The sequence below is a fragment of the Rattus norvegicus genome, chromosome 11, assembly GCF_021556685.1.
Source record: "Rattus norvegicus strain SHRSP/BbbUtx chromosome 11, alternate assembly SHRSP_T2T, whole genome shotgun sequence".
NCBI lineage: Eukaryota > Metazoa > Chordata > Mammalia > Rodentia > Muridae > Rattus > Rattus norvegicus.
The window spans coordinates 155545-168927 of NC_141544.1; the positions used below are offsets into that span (position 1 = coordinate 155545).

At 39.8% G+C, this 13383-nt stretch overlaps 1 long non-coding RNA gene and 2 pseudogenes across 1 annotated transcript; all 3 read left to right on the forward strand.

Annotated features, from left to right (window-relative positions):
• The first annotated feature begins 592 nt into the window (after positions 1-592).
• Positions 593-783, forward strand: Txnl4a-ps2 (thioredoxin-like 4A, pseudogene 2; annotated as a pseudogene).
• Positions 784-893: 110 nt separating this feature from the next.
• Positions 894-1542, forward strand: LOC148002387 (N-alpha-acetyltransferase 11-like; annotated as a pseudogene).
• A 7651-nt stretch (positions 1543-9193) lies between these two features.
• Positions 9194-11106, forward strand: LOC134480937 (uncharacterized). Its single transcript, XR_015632872.1, has 2 exons — positions 9194-9382; positions 9577-11106. It is a non-coding gene; the product is annotated as an uncharacterized LOC134480937 (long non-coding RNA).
• The last annotated feature ends 2277 nt before the right edge of the window (positions 11107-13383 follow it).

A 13383-nucleotide genomic window follows, 5' to 3' on the forward strand; every position in this document is an offset into this window, starting at 1 on the left:
AGAAGGCATATGCTACACAATCCCTACAACTACACTCAATATAATTTCAATATGCCATGAGCACATCTTTTCATGAAAGATTTGAATGCAAATTTGAAATTTTCTTGAACTCTGAAAATTATACCTGACTCTGATGATCTAAAGACACTAGTCTTCTTTAATCGACTATAAACACCAGTGATATTCTGCTACAGAGACATTCAAATACTTGAATATTTCATGAGCATCATCATTCAATTAAACACTAATTTTTAAGAAAATGTGGGAGTGTAGAAAATATTTGTCAAATAAAATTATACTACACAATATTATTGGAAAGAGTTAAATCTGTGTACTTTTAGAATACAAATAAAATCAGATCATTTGGGGAGAAGAATGTCTAGGATAAGTAGGATCTTGTCCTGTCCACATTCTTCTCAGAAGACAATGCACCTCTGTCCTGCCCCATGGATCTTGTGCAGTCTTGATGAACATCGCAGATCAAAACATGAAGGGTGCTGGTGCTGGGTGGAGGACCCCGTTGGTCCGGCCCTGTGGGCTCACACGAGGTTAGAGGAAGCTCGTGGCGTTCAACGGCCCATGCGCGTTCAAGATGTCCTCCATGCTTCCCCGTCTACATAATGGCTGGCAGGTAGACCAGGCCATCCTTTCTGAGGAGGACTGTGTGGTCGTCATTCGCTTCGGACATGACTGTGGCCCCATGTGCATGAAGATGGACAAGTTCTGTATGGCATCGTCGAAACGAAATGGAAGATAGTGAGAGACCTTCCTCATCTTGTGTGAGTTGTGTTTGGATAATCCAGCTGTCTTAAAGCAAATGGCGCTGGTGTAGGTTGTGCTCTGTGGCATCCTCTCTGACTCTCCGGAGTCTGATAGGCCTTCCTGCCACCAATATGAACATCCACTGGGCTCGACCATATGACGTGATGGACATGCAACACTGCAACCTGCTCTGCCTGCCCGAGAACTCCCAGATGAAGCACTGCTATCATGGCCTCTCGTGGGTCCAGCTCCCTACATTGCTGAGGATGAGGTTGGGAAGATTGTGGGTTATGTTCTGGCCAAAATGGAAGAGGACCTGATGATGTCCCTCATGGAGACATCACCTCACTGGCTGTGAAGCACTCCCACCGGTGCCTTGGCCTGGCCCAGTAGCTAATGGACCAGGCCTCTCAGGCCAGCGCTCAGTATGTCTCCCTGCAGGCCAGGAAGAGCAACCGAGCAGCTTTGCACCTCTATTCCAACACCCTGAACTTCCAGGTTAGTGAGGTGGAGCCCAAGTACTATGCAGACGGCGAAGATGCATATGCTATGGAGTGAGATCTCTCACAGTTGGCAGATGAGCTGAGAAGGCAGCTGGCGTTGCAGAAAGTCAGATACGTGGTTTTGGGTTTCAAGGAGAATCAGGGTAGCAAACTTCCTGGTTCCAAAGAGGCCTGTGAGCAGGAGAACCTGGCTGGAGGTGACAGTGGCAGTGATGGCAAAGATGGCACTCCAAGACAGCTTGCAGGCCTTGGGTTCCGCCTCTTAGAGCCTGCCTGAGCACTACATGTCCTTGTATTTTAGTCATATTGTTCTTGGGAACCTTGTTCTGTAGTCTTGTGACCCGAATGGCTCTCCTTTCGATGCTTAGCAAACTTCTGCACAACCTGTGTGATCTTGGAGGCACGCCTGACACAGAACCTGTTATGCGGGAGTCAAGCAAGCCTGAGGACTGCCGTGCAGCACCTTTCTTGGCTTCTTCATGCTGCCATAAGATTCTGTTCAGTGCTGTACTGGTTCTGTGTATCCTGCAGGTTTCCAAACCCTGGATGCTAAACAGGAAGTGGCACTACTGAGAATACCCCAGCGTTCTTCCTTTGCCATTGTTTATCTGGGTTTTCCTTGGAGTAGAACTGTCAAGCTCATCCTCCTGGCCTCTGCCTTGTGAGGAGTTACCCACTCTTGCATTCTGTGGGAACTTCCTGGACTTCCCCTCCCTCCTTTTGAAGGACAATGTTCCCTTTCCTGGTGGGAGACAGTGATAGGTTCTGGACTAATATGAGAGCAGAATTTGTAGATCTTAAGAAAAGGACAAGCATAAGTTGCAATCTGTAACCTGATCAATTAAAAATGTAAGGAGAACAAAATAACAAAACAAAACAAAAACAAAAAAAAGAGAAAACAAAACAAAAAACCATAAAAAACCTACCTACATGTTGAAATGGATATGGTGAAGAGAATAGAAAATCTAGGATCTTCATAGAAGGGGAAAGGTTGAGTTGGCATCCCGTATACAATCAGACTAAAATTGATTCTATTTTTCTGACATTTTGGGTTAATGAAGCCTTTGGTGAAAGAAGTTATTAGATAGATACACACTCTTCAATGGTCACCGATAGCCGTAGCCTGATTATTGTTTTCTAATTGTAGAATTTTAGAATGAGCAAACTCATTCACTGGTAAGTGAATTACACTCCATTAATTTGACCCACAATTTCTGAAGTTATTCTCTTGTGATCAGTGGACCAAATTACAGCTGATACTAAAAGGTGGCAGCAACATGTCCCATCGGCCACTATAGGTAAATGGACTTGGAAGCAGTAATGTTGTCTGACCTGAACACGTCCACTTCATCACCAATCCACAGGTGATCCAATGGAATGACATGTTTTATCTTAAATTTCTTCTTATTCCTATAAAGAGAATCAAATATCTGTTAGTTTAATTTGCATTGTACTTGGTATTGTGGTAAAACCAAGTTCTTCCTGCCTCAGACCAAAAAAGGACACATCCATTGCTAAATTGAAGCACATCTGTGTTTATAGAAAGCCACCTATTTCAATATTTCTTACCTGGATTTAGTTAAGGAGTAAGTATTTTGCTTTGATTTTTTTTGCATAATACACAAAGGAAATTATTTCAAGATATTTTATTTTAATTAATTGCATTTAACAATCTTTTCAGAATAAAAACAAAAATATTGTTTGACTTAATAAAATTCATTTTCTGTTGTCTATCTCCCTGTACTAAAATATTCAATAATCTCATTCCAGGAGCTCCTGTAGAAAATCTGCAAAGTACATATCACACAAGTAACCAAAAAGGCGATCCTTTTTTCCAATAATTAAGACAAATAATTATAATCATGTCTTCCTATCAAGCATTCTGATACTATTAGAAATGATTTTAAGAAACAATAATCTTTGAAGCATAAATTTTCTTCTTTTGTCATTCTTTTTCTGAGTAATTTGCTCTCTGAGAATTCTACATTAATAAAATGCATTTCATGATTTTTTTGTCACTTTCTCCTTTCCATTCTATCTCCTGACAGATCTCCTGACACTCATGATTTTTTTGTGTGTTTTTTTAATGATGGACCTAATATTATCTGTTTCATTTGCTGTGTAAACCTAGGTATTAAACTTTCCTTCAGATACTCGTGAGCTAATATGTGGCTTCATAACTGAAGATAATGACCCCCTCTCAACTTCCAGGGACAGACAATCACAAGAATAAATCATGGTTCAAAAATCCTGTATATAAACCTTTAATATTCAAAACATGGGAAGACTAATTGCAGTACAGAAAAAGATTCCTCATATAATCTAATGTAACATGCTATACTCAAAGTACAAGCCATCATGGAACATTTACTTCAAGATATTCATACACATGTGTCTCAATAATGACACGTTTATATTTTATATTTTACATTCACCATTTAAATATCTAAATGTATATATATATATGCATATATAAAAACCAAAATTCTCACGAAATCCTTGAACCTGAAACCTCTAATTCCAATGTCTGATGAGAGATAACCATCCATGAAAGTGGAAATAATGATAATCACTTCTTATAACCTTGATAACCTTCTTCCCATAATGTGAACGAGAATCTAAAAATAGTTTTAATTACTATTGCAACACGACAGAATGGACCATATGTACTGCTTTTAAGAAACCAAGCATTTCCATTTCCTTTTTTCTCAATACAAAGTTAAGTTCACTTCCTTCCATCAACTACACTTATATGGCAAATGATCAGTTTGCTTCTTTTTACATTTCAGATGAGTTGATTACTATCTTTTAAAATAAAATGTGAAGATTTTCCACCGTGGAAAGGAAGAGAGCTGAGTAGAAAAAAACAAGAAAGATGGACAGATTGACAGACACCCAGTCCATTCTCTTATTTTCAGCCTGCCTCAGGCACTAATGACCATTTCCTGTGAAGGAGCATACATGACTGGTAAGGGTTACAAGGAAAATGTGCCCAGTTGGTGTATTTATAATGTATAGAAGAACTCTCACCTGAATATTTTATTTTTCTCACAATCTGTGAAATGGATCTTCTCGAACATGTTTCACTGATGATCAGAAAATTTAACCCCTGCCCCCCAAAATGGAATAGATGATTTTATTGATGTCTGTCTGATAAATTTATGTACTTATGAGAACAGCACTTAAGATATTTACTGGATAATATTTTTTTTACCTTTTTTTTTGGTTCTTTATTTTTCGGAGCTGGGGACCGAACCCAGGGCCTTGAGCTTCCTAGGCAAGCGCTCTACCACTGAGCTAAATCCCAAACCCCTACTGGATAATATTAATACCAGCATCATATCTTCTAGAATAATATGAAGGCTATGATCATGACTACTGGAGAGTATATATGATGTGGTCCCAGAAAACATGTCTATGGTCATAAATTCTAATATAACCAAGTACACAGTTTCATTCAATCACATCAGATTTCTCTAGTGTCTGCAGTATCACCCAGCAAGACTTAGTGCCAGCAGCTTCCCTGGGTAGTGGAGGGATAGGAGCTGCTTCCTGTCTCTTCATGCTAATGTGGAAGCTATGAGGGCAGGAGGCTCACATGTAGCCCCTTATGACCAACCATCTTGCTTCTGTAATCAATCTGTAAACACCGAGCAAGAGGACTCCTGCTTATGATGAATTTAATATTTTATGTAGATAAATGTGTCATTGAAAGTTCACAGGGCTGTCATTATGAGTTGTAATCCTCCTAAGTTAGTTTTGAAAAATGCTAGAACTGTGGGCTCATGCTAGCTTAACTGTCTCCTTGGTGTCTTGTCGCTAATCTTTCACCAGATTCAAACAGAAGAGTAGGACCTTAATTAATTTTTTAAATGTGCCCAAAGAATGTGACAAAATGAATTGAGAAATATATAGGGGTAATCCAGTAAGCATCAACCCTACTCAAAGAAGCATATGCCACTAAGGAAACCTGAGAGTAAGAGAAATACCCCCCAGGATTGTCAGTTGGATTGTTTATCTAATACCAAATACACATTCCTGAAAACACAAATACAAGCAATATTATAGGGACTGAGCAGGTTATATTTAAGTACTTAGAAACTATATATATATATATATATATTATCCATGCATATCTATTATATATGTGTATCTTATGTTAGCTTACATATAAAATAATGGGTAAGAATAAGTAATAAAAAACTCAACAAAGCCATGATTTTAAAAAAGTACAAGGAAGTGTATATGGAAGGACATGGATTAGGAAAAAGAAGAATAGTGAAGTAATTATAATCTCAAAAATATTATAAATAGTTTTGTACCTTAAGGCCTTTCCAATGTGTAGTCTCTTATAGTAAGGAAGGCATGATGCGTATACTTACAGTTTACTGGATACAACCGAAATATCACTGAATAGCGTCTGGTATCGTTATATTTTTTTCCAGCCTCTTCAGATAACCGCAGCGCCTTTGCAAACCACGGTTCGATTTTTTTCTCCTACATCTTCCTCCTTAGTCATGTCCATGTTGAAAAAAAAGAATTCTCCTGATGCAGAACTCCATCTAGCAGAACAAGTATTCAGTGGATAAGTTAGGAAACTGACGTTCATACTGTATTTCAAAGGGTGAATGGTATTAAAATGCGGACTCAGTTTTCCAAGCATGATTCTGTTGAGCTATAGACAGCCTTAAAATGTAACAGAGAATATGTCATGTATGAAGGGAACTATTGGGAACGAATGGAAGGAATAGGGCCTTTTCAGAAGTGTCATGGGAAGAAGTGTAGTTGGTAGGATATAGAGCAATGGTTCTCAAACTGTAAGTGCTACAACACTTTAATGCAGTTCCTAAAGTGGTGGTGATACCCTCCAATAAAATTATTGCGTTGCTATTTTATAACTGATATTTGAAACATTTATAAATCCTAATGTAGATATATATTATGTCAGATATCAAATATGATACTCTGAGAAAACGCCATAACTAAACCTTTGTAAGCTAACATTGTAGATGTGCTGAAAATAATCAGGTTATCTTGATTTAAACCAGTTAGGTCTGTGGGAAAGTCTCAGAGATGCCAGGCTTGGTCCAGCTCAAAATATAGTAAAGAAAGATTAGTGATAGTTACAAACAAACAGACAAACAAGAACAACAGCAATAGCAAAAATGAAAAAAACAAAGCATTAATCAAAAATTTGTAAAATTGGTCTTGTCCAGCAAAGGTAGACATTTCCCTTGACTGTGGCAAAAGGGACATATGGCTCTCCACTGACTTGTTCCTATTAGGATATCAATTCCCATTCTGACCTTCTTTATTCCTGAAGGGGGTAATCATACATGTTATAAATTTAAAATCCCCCATCTAGTTTATAGACATTTTCCAACATCCCTGTCCCCTTCTTCATTATACTAACTGCTAACCTGTGCTAGAACCCCCTCCTGTCTTTGTGAGTCCTTTTCTGTGACCAAGATATCTAAATTTCTCTCTTATGATAGTTGATAGTCTTCCTTGTCTTATGCCAGATGTGGTCATATCAAGCCTGTTTCTTTTCTCTATATTTTGAAAGTATCCATATGCCTCTGAACATTTTTCTCTCTTACCCATAATAAAATTGTTCTCTGTAATAAGGGAGTGGCTTCTGTTTTGGTGATTTCTTTATTGTGCCCTGCTCTTTCAGTTTGAAGATATATAAATATATATTTACTCAAGTGACTATAATTCATCCTACAATATATGTTACATTTTTCAAACATTATGTACAGAAATTTCATAGCTTACACTTAGAAGGGGCTTAAGACTCACATGAATCAAAGTGAGAACACCCAATAGTTGAAATCACACACATCAAGCAATAAAGTAAAGGTATGTTTGAAAAATAGGACTACCTTAGCTTCATGCACAAAATTTTAAGCAAATGACCATGTGATGAAAGTTGTGCATGGCTAATCTGAGTGAATTTTAAATTCTGAGCATTAGATTTCAAAGGGCACAATCTGTGTTGGAAACAATAACATTTTCTTGAAATCCAGAGAATTCCTACATTGTGGGTTATATTTACCAGTTGCTTAAAAAAATAATCTGCAGTCATGGGGGTAAAGTAAGTGGATTGGGCATAAAATAATCCTCACTTCTAACTTGTACAGTTTTTAAAATTTACAGAAATTATTCTCCTGTGTAGCTAAAAATGTACCCCTTTCCATGTGATAACTTTGTTTCTGTAGAACATTGGTACTGAATATTGCTACAATGATTACCCTATCAAGAAACCACTGCTGAGTTGAGAGTTATTTCAAATGATCTTGAATTATCAAGACAGAACACATCGTAATACCAGAATTCTATCATGAGAGTCAAATTATATAAATATATACCTTTTTATAGTGCCTGGGATGAAGAACTTATCAAACAATGTGAAATTTTCGTTTACCTTCCTCCCTCTAGACACCAAACTGGTGACTGCAGTGGCTAGAAAACCACTGAAGTCTGAGGATTCTGTAGCTGTCAAGATGAATAACCATTGTGATGTCAATGTTCTAAGGCTCATGTCATCTAACAAAGTGACATGTGCATTGCGTTTTCTCTCCCTGTGCCTTTAAAACATAATTTTTGTACACAGGTGGAACCACAAGTGTTTGTAATGAACAACGTTTTCACACACACACACATGTATATATATATACATATATATACATATATATGTATATATATGTAGATATACCAATATGATATACATGAGATAGGAGCCATATACATGGATATATAGAAACATAGATAGGTAGGTAGATGGATGGATAGATAGATGGATGGATGGATGGATGGATGGATGGATGGATGAGTGCATGAATGTATAGACAGACAAATCTACAGATGGAAAGACAGAGAGATAGATAAACACATGCATAAGTGGATATTTGTGTAAAATATGGTGAAATGCATGTGAAACTTCAAATATTTTCAATTCTTATTTTTTCAACATAAGGTTCCTTATGAAAAAGATAGCATGGAAACTTATTTTAACAATTTGAAACTTAGAGCTGAATAGACACAAAATCACAAGGAATTTTGAATTGTAATGTTCTTTAATGACATGGAATCTGAAACCTTCACACACTTCTGTGAAGCCAGACAGCTTTGAAGGATACAGAGGAGGACACACCGCTATCAATACATAGTAAATTTTATAGACTAAAGCCTAGAGACTAAGAACTGTGATTGAAACGATCTGGCAGATACTCTATAAACCTCAGAGTTAATTATGTAGTGTACCAGGGCAATGTAATGATCCTAGAAAGAACATGTTAGATTAGAATGTCTGTATCTTTAAAAAGTTGGAATTTTGATGAGAGTAATAAATTACTCATTCTGCTCACTACACAGACTCACTGATATATGTAATATCTCAGTACATAATAATAGTAAAATTCTATCAAATTAAAGTTTTTTATAAAGATTTGCTGCTGCTTAATTCTGATTTCAAATGACTGATTCATTGAAGTGCAGTAAAGAAGAGAAAATCATAAGGAAATTTTTGTATTCAAATGCCACAAATAACAATTTGTAAGCTTACATATATAGATGTTAAGAAAATAATTAGTTATAATTAATTATTTAACCAGTTAAGTGTCAATGATTTTAGATATCGAGATGTCAGAAACAATTTCCCCTATAGTTATCTGTCCCTTTCCAAACCTCCTGTCTTGTTCTACAGTTGGGAAACTCTCAAAAAGTTCTAGAACTTTATTCTTGATGAAGACAAATTTGATTCTGGCCCAACTTCTTTCAATTTATCTCTTGATTTTCTCCCTTCTCTACTGGATAGCGATGGCCTGAGCATGGGCGTGGCGCCTTTGTGCGGGGTCTCCTGCCAGGAGGAGCCTCAGGGAATGGGCGGAACTGACTTGATTGATGGGCGGGGCTGATCCAGGCGGGGCCTCAGGTGGTGGGCGGTGCTAGAAGGAGCTTGGTCATGAGTCCATGATTGTGGGAAGGAGCTGGGGTAGCACAAGTGTCACTCAGGGTCACCGTCAGGCCACGCCCATTCTCTCAGGCCCTGGACCCGGACCCGGCCCTTTCCGACTGGCTGGGGAGCTACATGATGATGACGTGCGGGAGGAGGGGTGAGTGGGGCGGGGCGTGGGCAGTGAGGGGGGCTGGGCGTGGAGAGCATGTCCCTCACCGTGGACATTTTACTGACAGTAGACACGAAATGTAGTTGATTTTCAGACGTTTCCTTTCCTTCGTATAAATAATTTAAAAGTGTGTGGCCAAGGTTTTCACATTGACTCGGCCACATTTTATCTCGTTATTTCAGACTCTGGTTACATCGTGGCATGACCTTCCCCGATGAATAAAGATCTCGGGACCAATCACCGGAAGTGGGGTAGGCGGGACTTCCAGGTCACAGAAGGAAAGAGAAGAGGCTGGAAAATGTGACCCGATTTTGCACAAGGGGAGCTCGGAGGAAGACGTAGCAAACACAAGGCCCCCGAGATTCACCCCCAGTGGACTTAACTCAGAACGACTCACAAATTAGGATGATGGGTGCGGTGCCCAGTGATTGTGTGTCCTGTTGATTCTAAACTGAGACTGTGTGGGGTTCTCCTTCACGAGGCGACTCGGCTGGGGTTCAGAGAGAAAGCCAAAGTGGCAGAGCACGGATTTGGGAGGAGCGCACCCCAGCTAGTCACGTGACTTTGGATGCATGGGGCCGTGTAGCAGCGACCTGCCCTGGTAGCACAGTGAGCAGCGACCTGCCCTGGGAGCATAGTGAGTAGCGACCTACAAATGTGGCATCAGCGGGTATCTAGAGTGACGTCATGCTGTGCTACCCCACCTACTCTCTGGTCGCAGTAGTCTCTCAGCCCCCATTGCTAGCTGCACCCTGCCACTGTCTCTGTGACAGCTGGGAACATCTGTCTCTCTCAGCAACCCAGTAACATCAGGACTCTAGAGGTCCCAGCGGTGGCCGGACCTCGTGGCTCTGTGTCCTGCTCTGGTCCCAGAGGCAGCCACCTTATCATGGCTCCCTGCTGTGGACTCAGCCCACACTCCCAACACCTGCTCCCTGGTCCCAGCACCTGTCCCCTGGTCACAGGAGTGGATACCCTCTCCCAGTTCTCTGCTGCTGCTCTGTTTGTGCCCCAGCATCTGCCCCCTAATGGTTATAGCATCCACCCCCAGGAACCAGTTAAAATAAAAAATCCAGATGCTCGTGATTTAACAATCAGATTTACCTACGTGATTTATCTCAGTGAGTTTACATTCCACAAAATGTCCACACGATGAACTCAGAGCCGACAGATAAACCGCCCACCTAGATAAGATAAATTGACCCATAGAAATCCATCCCTTAAGATGGGTATAACCGGTCATTAAAATCCTCCCGACCAAAAAAATCCAGATGCTTTTCATGCAGAATTGTGCCATAAAAGAAAAACAGAACGAACACTGCCTGATTCACTCTGTGAAGGCACAGCTACTCTGACACCTAAGGCACAAAAAGATCCAAAGAATAAAGAGGATTCACGGCCCATCCGTAAACATACTTCATACCTGCAAGTTCATTTCTCTTCTCAAAGTAGGCGTAGATTCCAGCATAGTAAACCCGACGTGTGTCCGTGTGAGCCGACGGTGCTGCCTTTTTACAACATATGAGATAAACTCAAGTTCCGTGGCTTTGATCAAGTGGTCGACAACTATTTATTCAACGATTTGTATTGTCAGTTTCTCTATTTTGTTTTTTGTTGTTTCTTTGTCTTACTCAACCCTAATTTTGGGGCGATTTGGGCTGGAAAATGTCTTTAGCACCAGGTCTGAGTTACTTCCTATAAAGACTATAAACTTTATTTTGCTTCTGGGTCATCAGGGTGGAGGTAAAGATGGATATAGAAGCACCGAATCACACATCACTATTAATGTCACTCTCGTGGGACTGAACGGAGGGATCGGTCCCTAAGAACATTGGCTTCTCAGGCACAGGGCCTGATTTTCAGGCCCTGAGAGATGGCTCGACATCGTCTGTATCTTTAGTCACTGGGGATCAGACTGTCTCTTGGCCTAGTCTGACACTAACCCTCTGTGATTGGACTCTCCACATTGCTTATTTTTATTATTAACACAGTCCTGTTAATTTGAGTAGAGATAACAAAAGTTTGTGTTGAAGCTAGTCAGACCCCAGTTGTTACAGTAAATATTAAAAATGTCTGAACCTTTTACCCGGTGCTAGTGCCACATACGTAGCACACAAATCTACCTAGGGCCATTCAAGACCACCCAGGTCTAGGTCATCCTTCAACTTGATTCTGCCCTTCCTTTCTCTTCTCTCCCACCTTACAAGAGCTTTTTCCCTGCCTTACTTTTTTACTGTCCAATCAAGACCTTGATCTAACTTGTGCCAGCTGTCACCGACATTTAGCCATCTAGCTACACCCAGTCATATTAAATTAGAAAAATTCCCATAATTTGATATTTTCCTGTATGGAATCCTTTTGAGACAGGCAATCTCCATGTAGCCTGCACAGTCTCAGAACTTACTATCTTGGACCAAGTTGGCCTCAAATTGGCCTCCCACTGTCCTCCAGGTACTGGGATTACAGGACCATAACTCTAAGGCCAGCTATGATGTATTTGTAAAATGAACTATCTGTGAATCAGAGAATGAAAGGATAAGATTCACAAAGGAAACTTCATTGTTTTGATGAACAGTGATACTTTTTGAAATTCTCTAATAATAATTTAAACTGGCAAATCGAGTCAAGACAGTGAGTACAATTTTTTTACCATATGAATTGAATTTAGTCGTCTGCCTCTTTTTGTAAGCACAGACAATTAATAAGCTGGGAGGGATCCTGCCCTGAAGCTACCATCCCCATAATAACTGTGACACCACAGCTGTGCCCAAACTTGATCTGTCCCAGGCTGACCTTGAACTCAGGAATCTCCCTATATCTGTATCTCTCTGAAAATATGGCTTATTGTTGCACCGGCCTTTGTATTGTAAGGTGAAGTCCCTTATACAAGGCATACTGCATCCTTATATTTTGCATAGGTAAATGATATATTTTTCATGACATGTTTTGTGAGTTCATTCCCACAGACTTAAGGGCTGTCCTGAAGGTCACAACAGTTAACAGTTTTCCTGAGCAACTTAGACATACCCTTGACTCCTGGACACATGCTGATTCTAATTATCATGGGGTCGTTCTCCTTGATAAGAAGAACAGATCCCAATAACCTTGGGAATGAAAATATTTGCCAAAACAGGAACATGGAATAAATTATGTACATTATTATACAAACAAGCCCTAGACACAGAGCAAAGGTCAACAGTCCTGGAGGTCAACATTTTCCTAGTTGTGCTGTAGGGGTGGGAACCATGTCAAGTCATCCCTTCCACGGCCATGTAGAACTTGACAATCGGTGATCTCCATTACACTTGAGTGACCATGGTAAATGATTTGCTTCCTTCATGGCTATGATGAGAAGTGATAAAAGGATTTTTTTTTGAAACTGAAGAGAACTTTGAGGTCTAAAACTTGTATCAAAATGTTCACATGAGTAAGGTTTTTCTGTTGCATGAGTTCTTTCCTACTTCCTGGTATTAAGATAATATATAAAGTCTTTAAAGTATTTTCAGGGCAAGAAACATGGCTGAGCAGTTAAGTTCATCTTGAGGACCAATGTCAGATATTTTACATTCCTTTAACTCCTCCCTCAAAATTAAAGGGTCTGATATTCATGGGAACCAGCATGCACATCACACATAGAAACACAGGGATATCACATGATTTTTTTGTTGTTGTTGTTAAGGTTTCATCCCAGTAACTCACATGTTAAGGCTCCTGGAATCTTACCTACAGAGTTTTTCTTCATCATGCACTGGTTCATGGAACAGACAACAAGCAAGTAGGCTTCCCATCAGAGAAATCAGTCCTTCTGCGTCAGTCATTTCATTGAGAGAGACTTAGAAAACACTGCTCTGCTGGTGGAAATATGTCACTGGGAGTGGGCTTGAGAGTTTACACCAACACCTCATTCCTAGTTCCCACTCTCTGCTTCATGCTTCAGCTCTGACCTTCCTGCCTTAGCTGCCATATGACACTTGTTGCATTGCCATTGT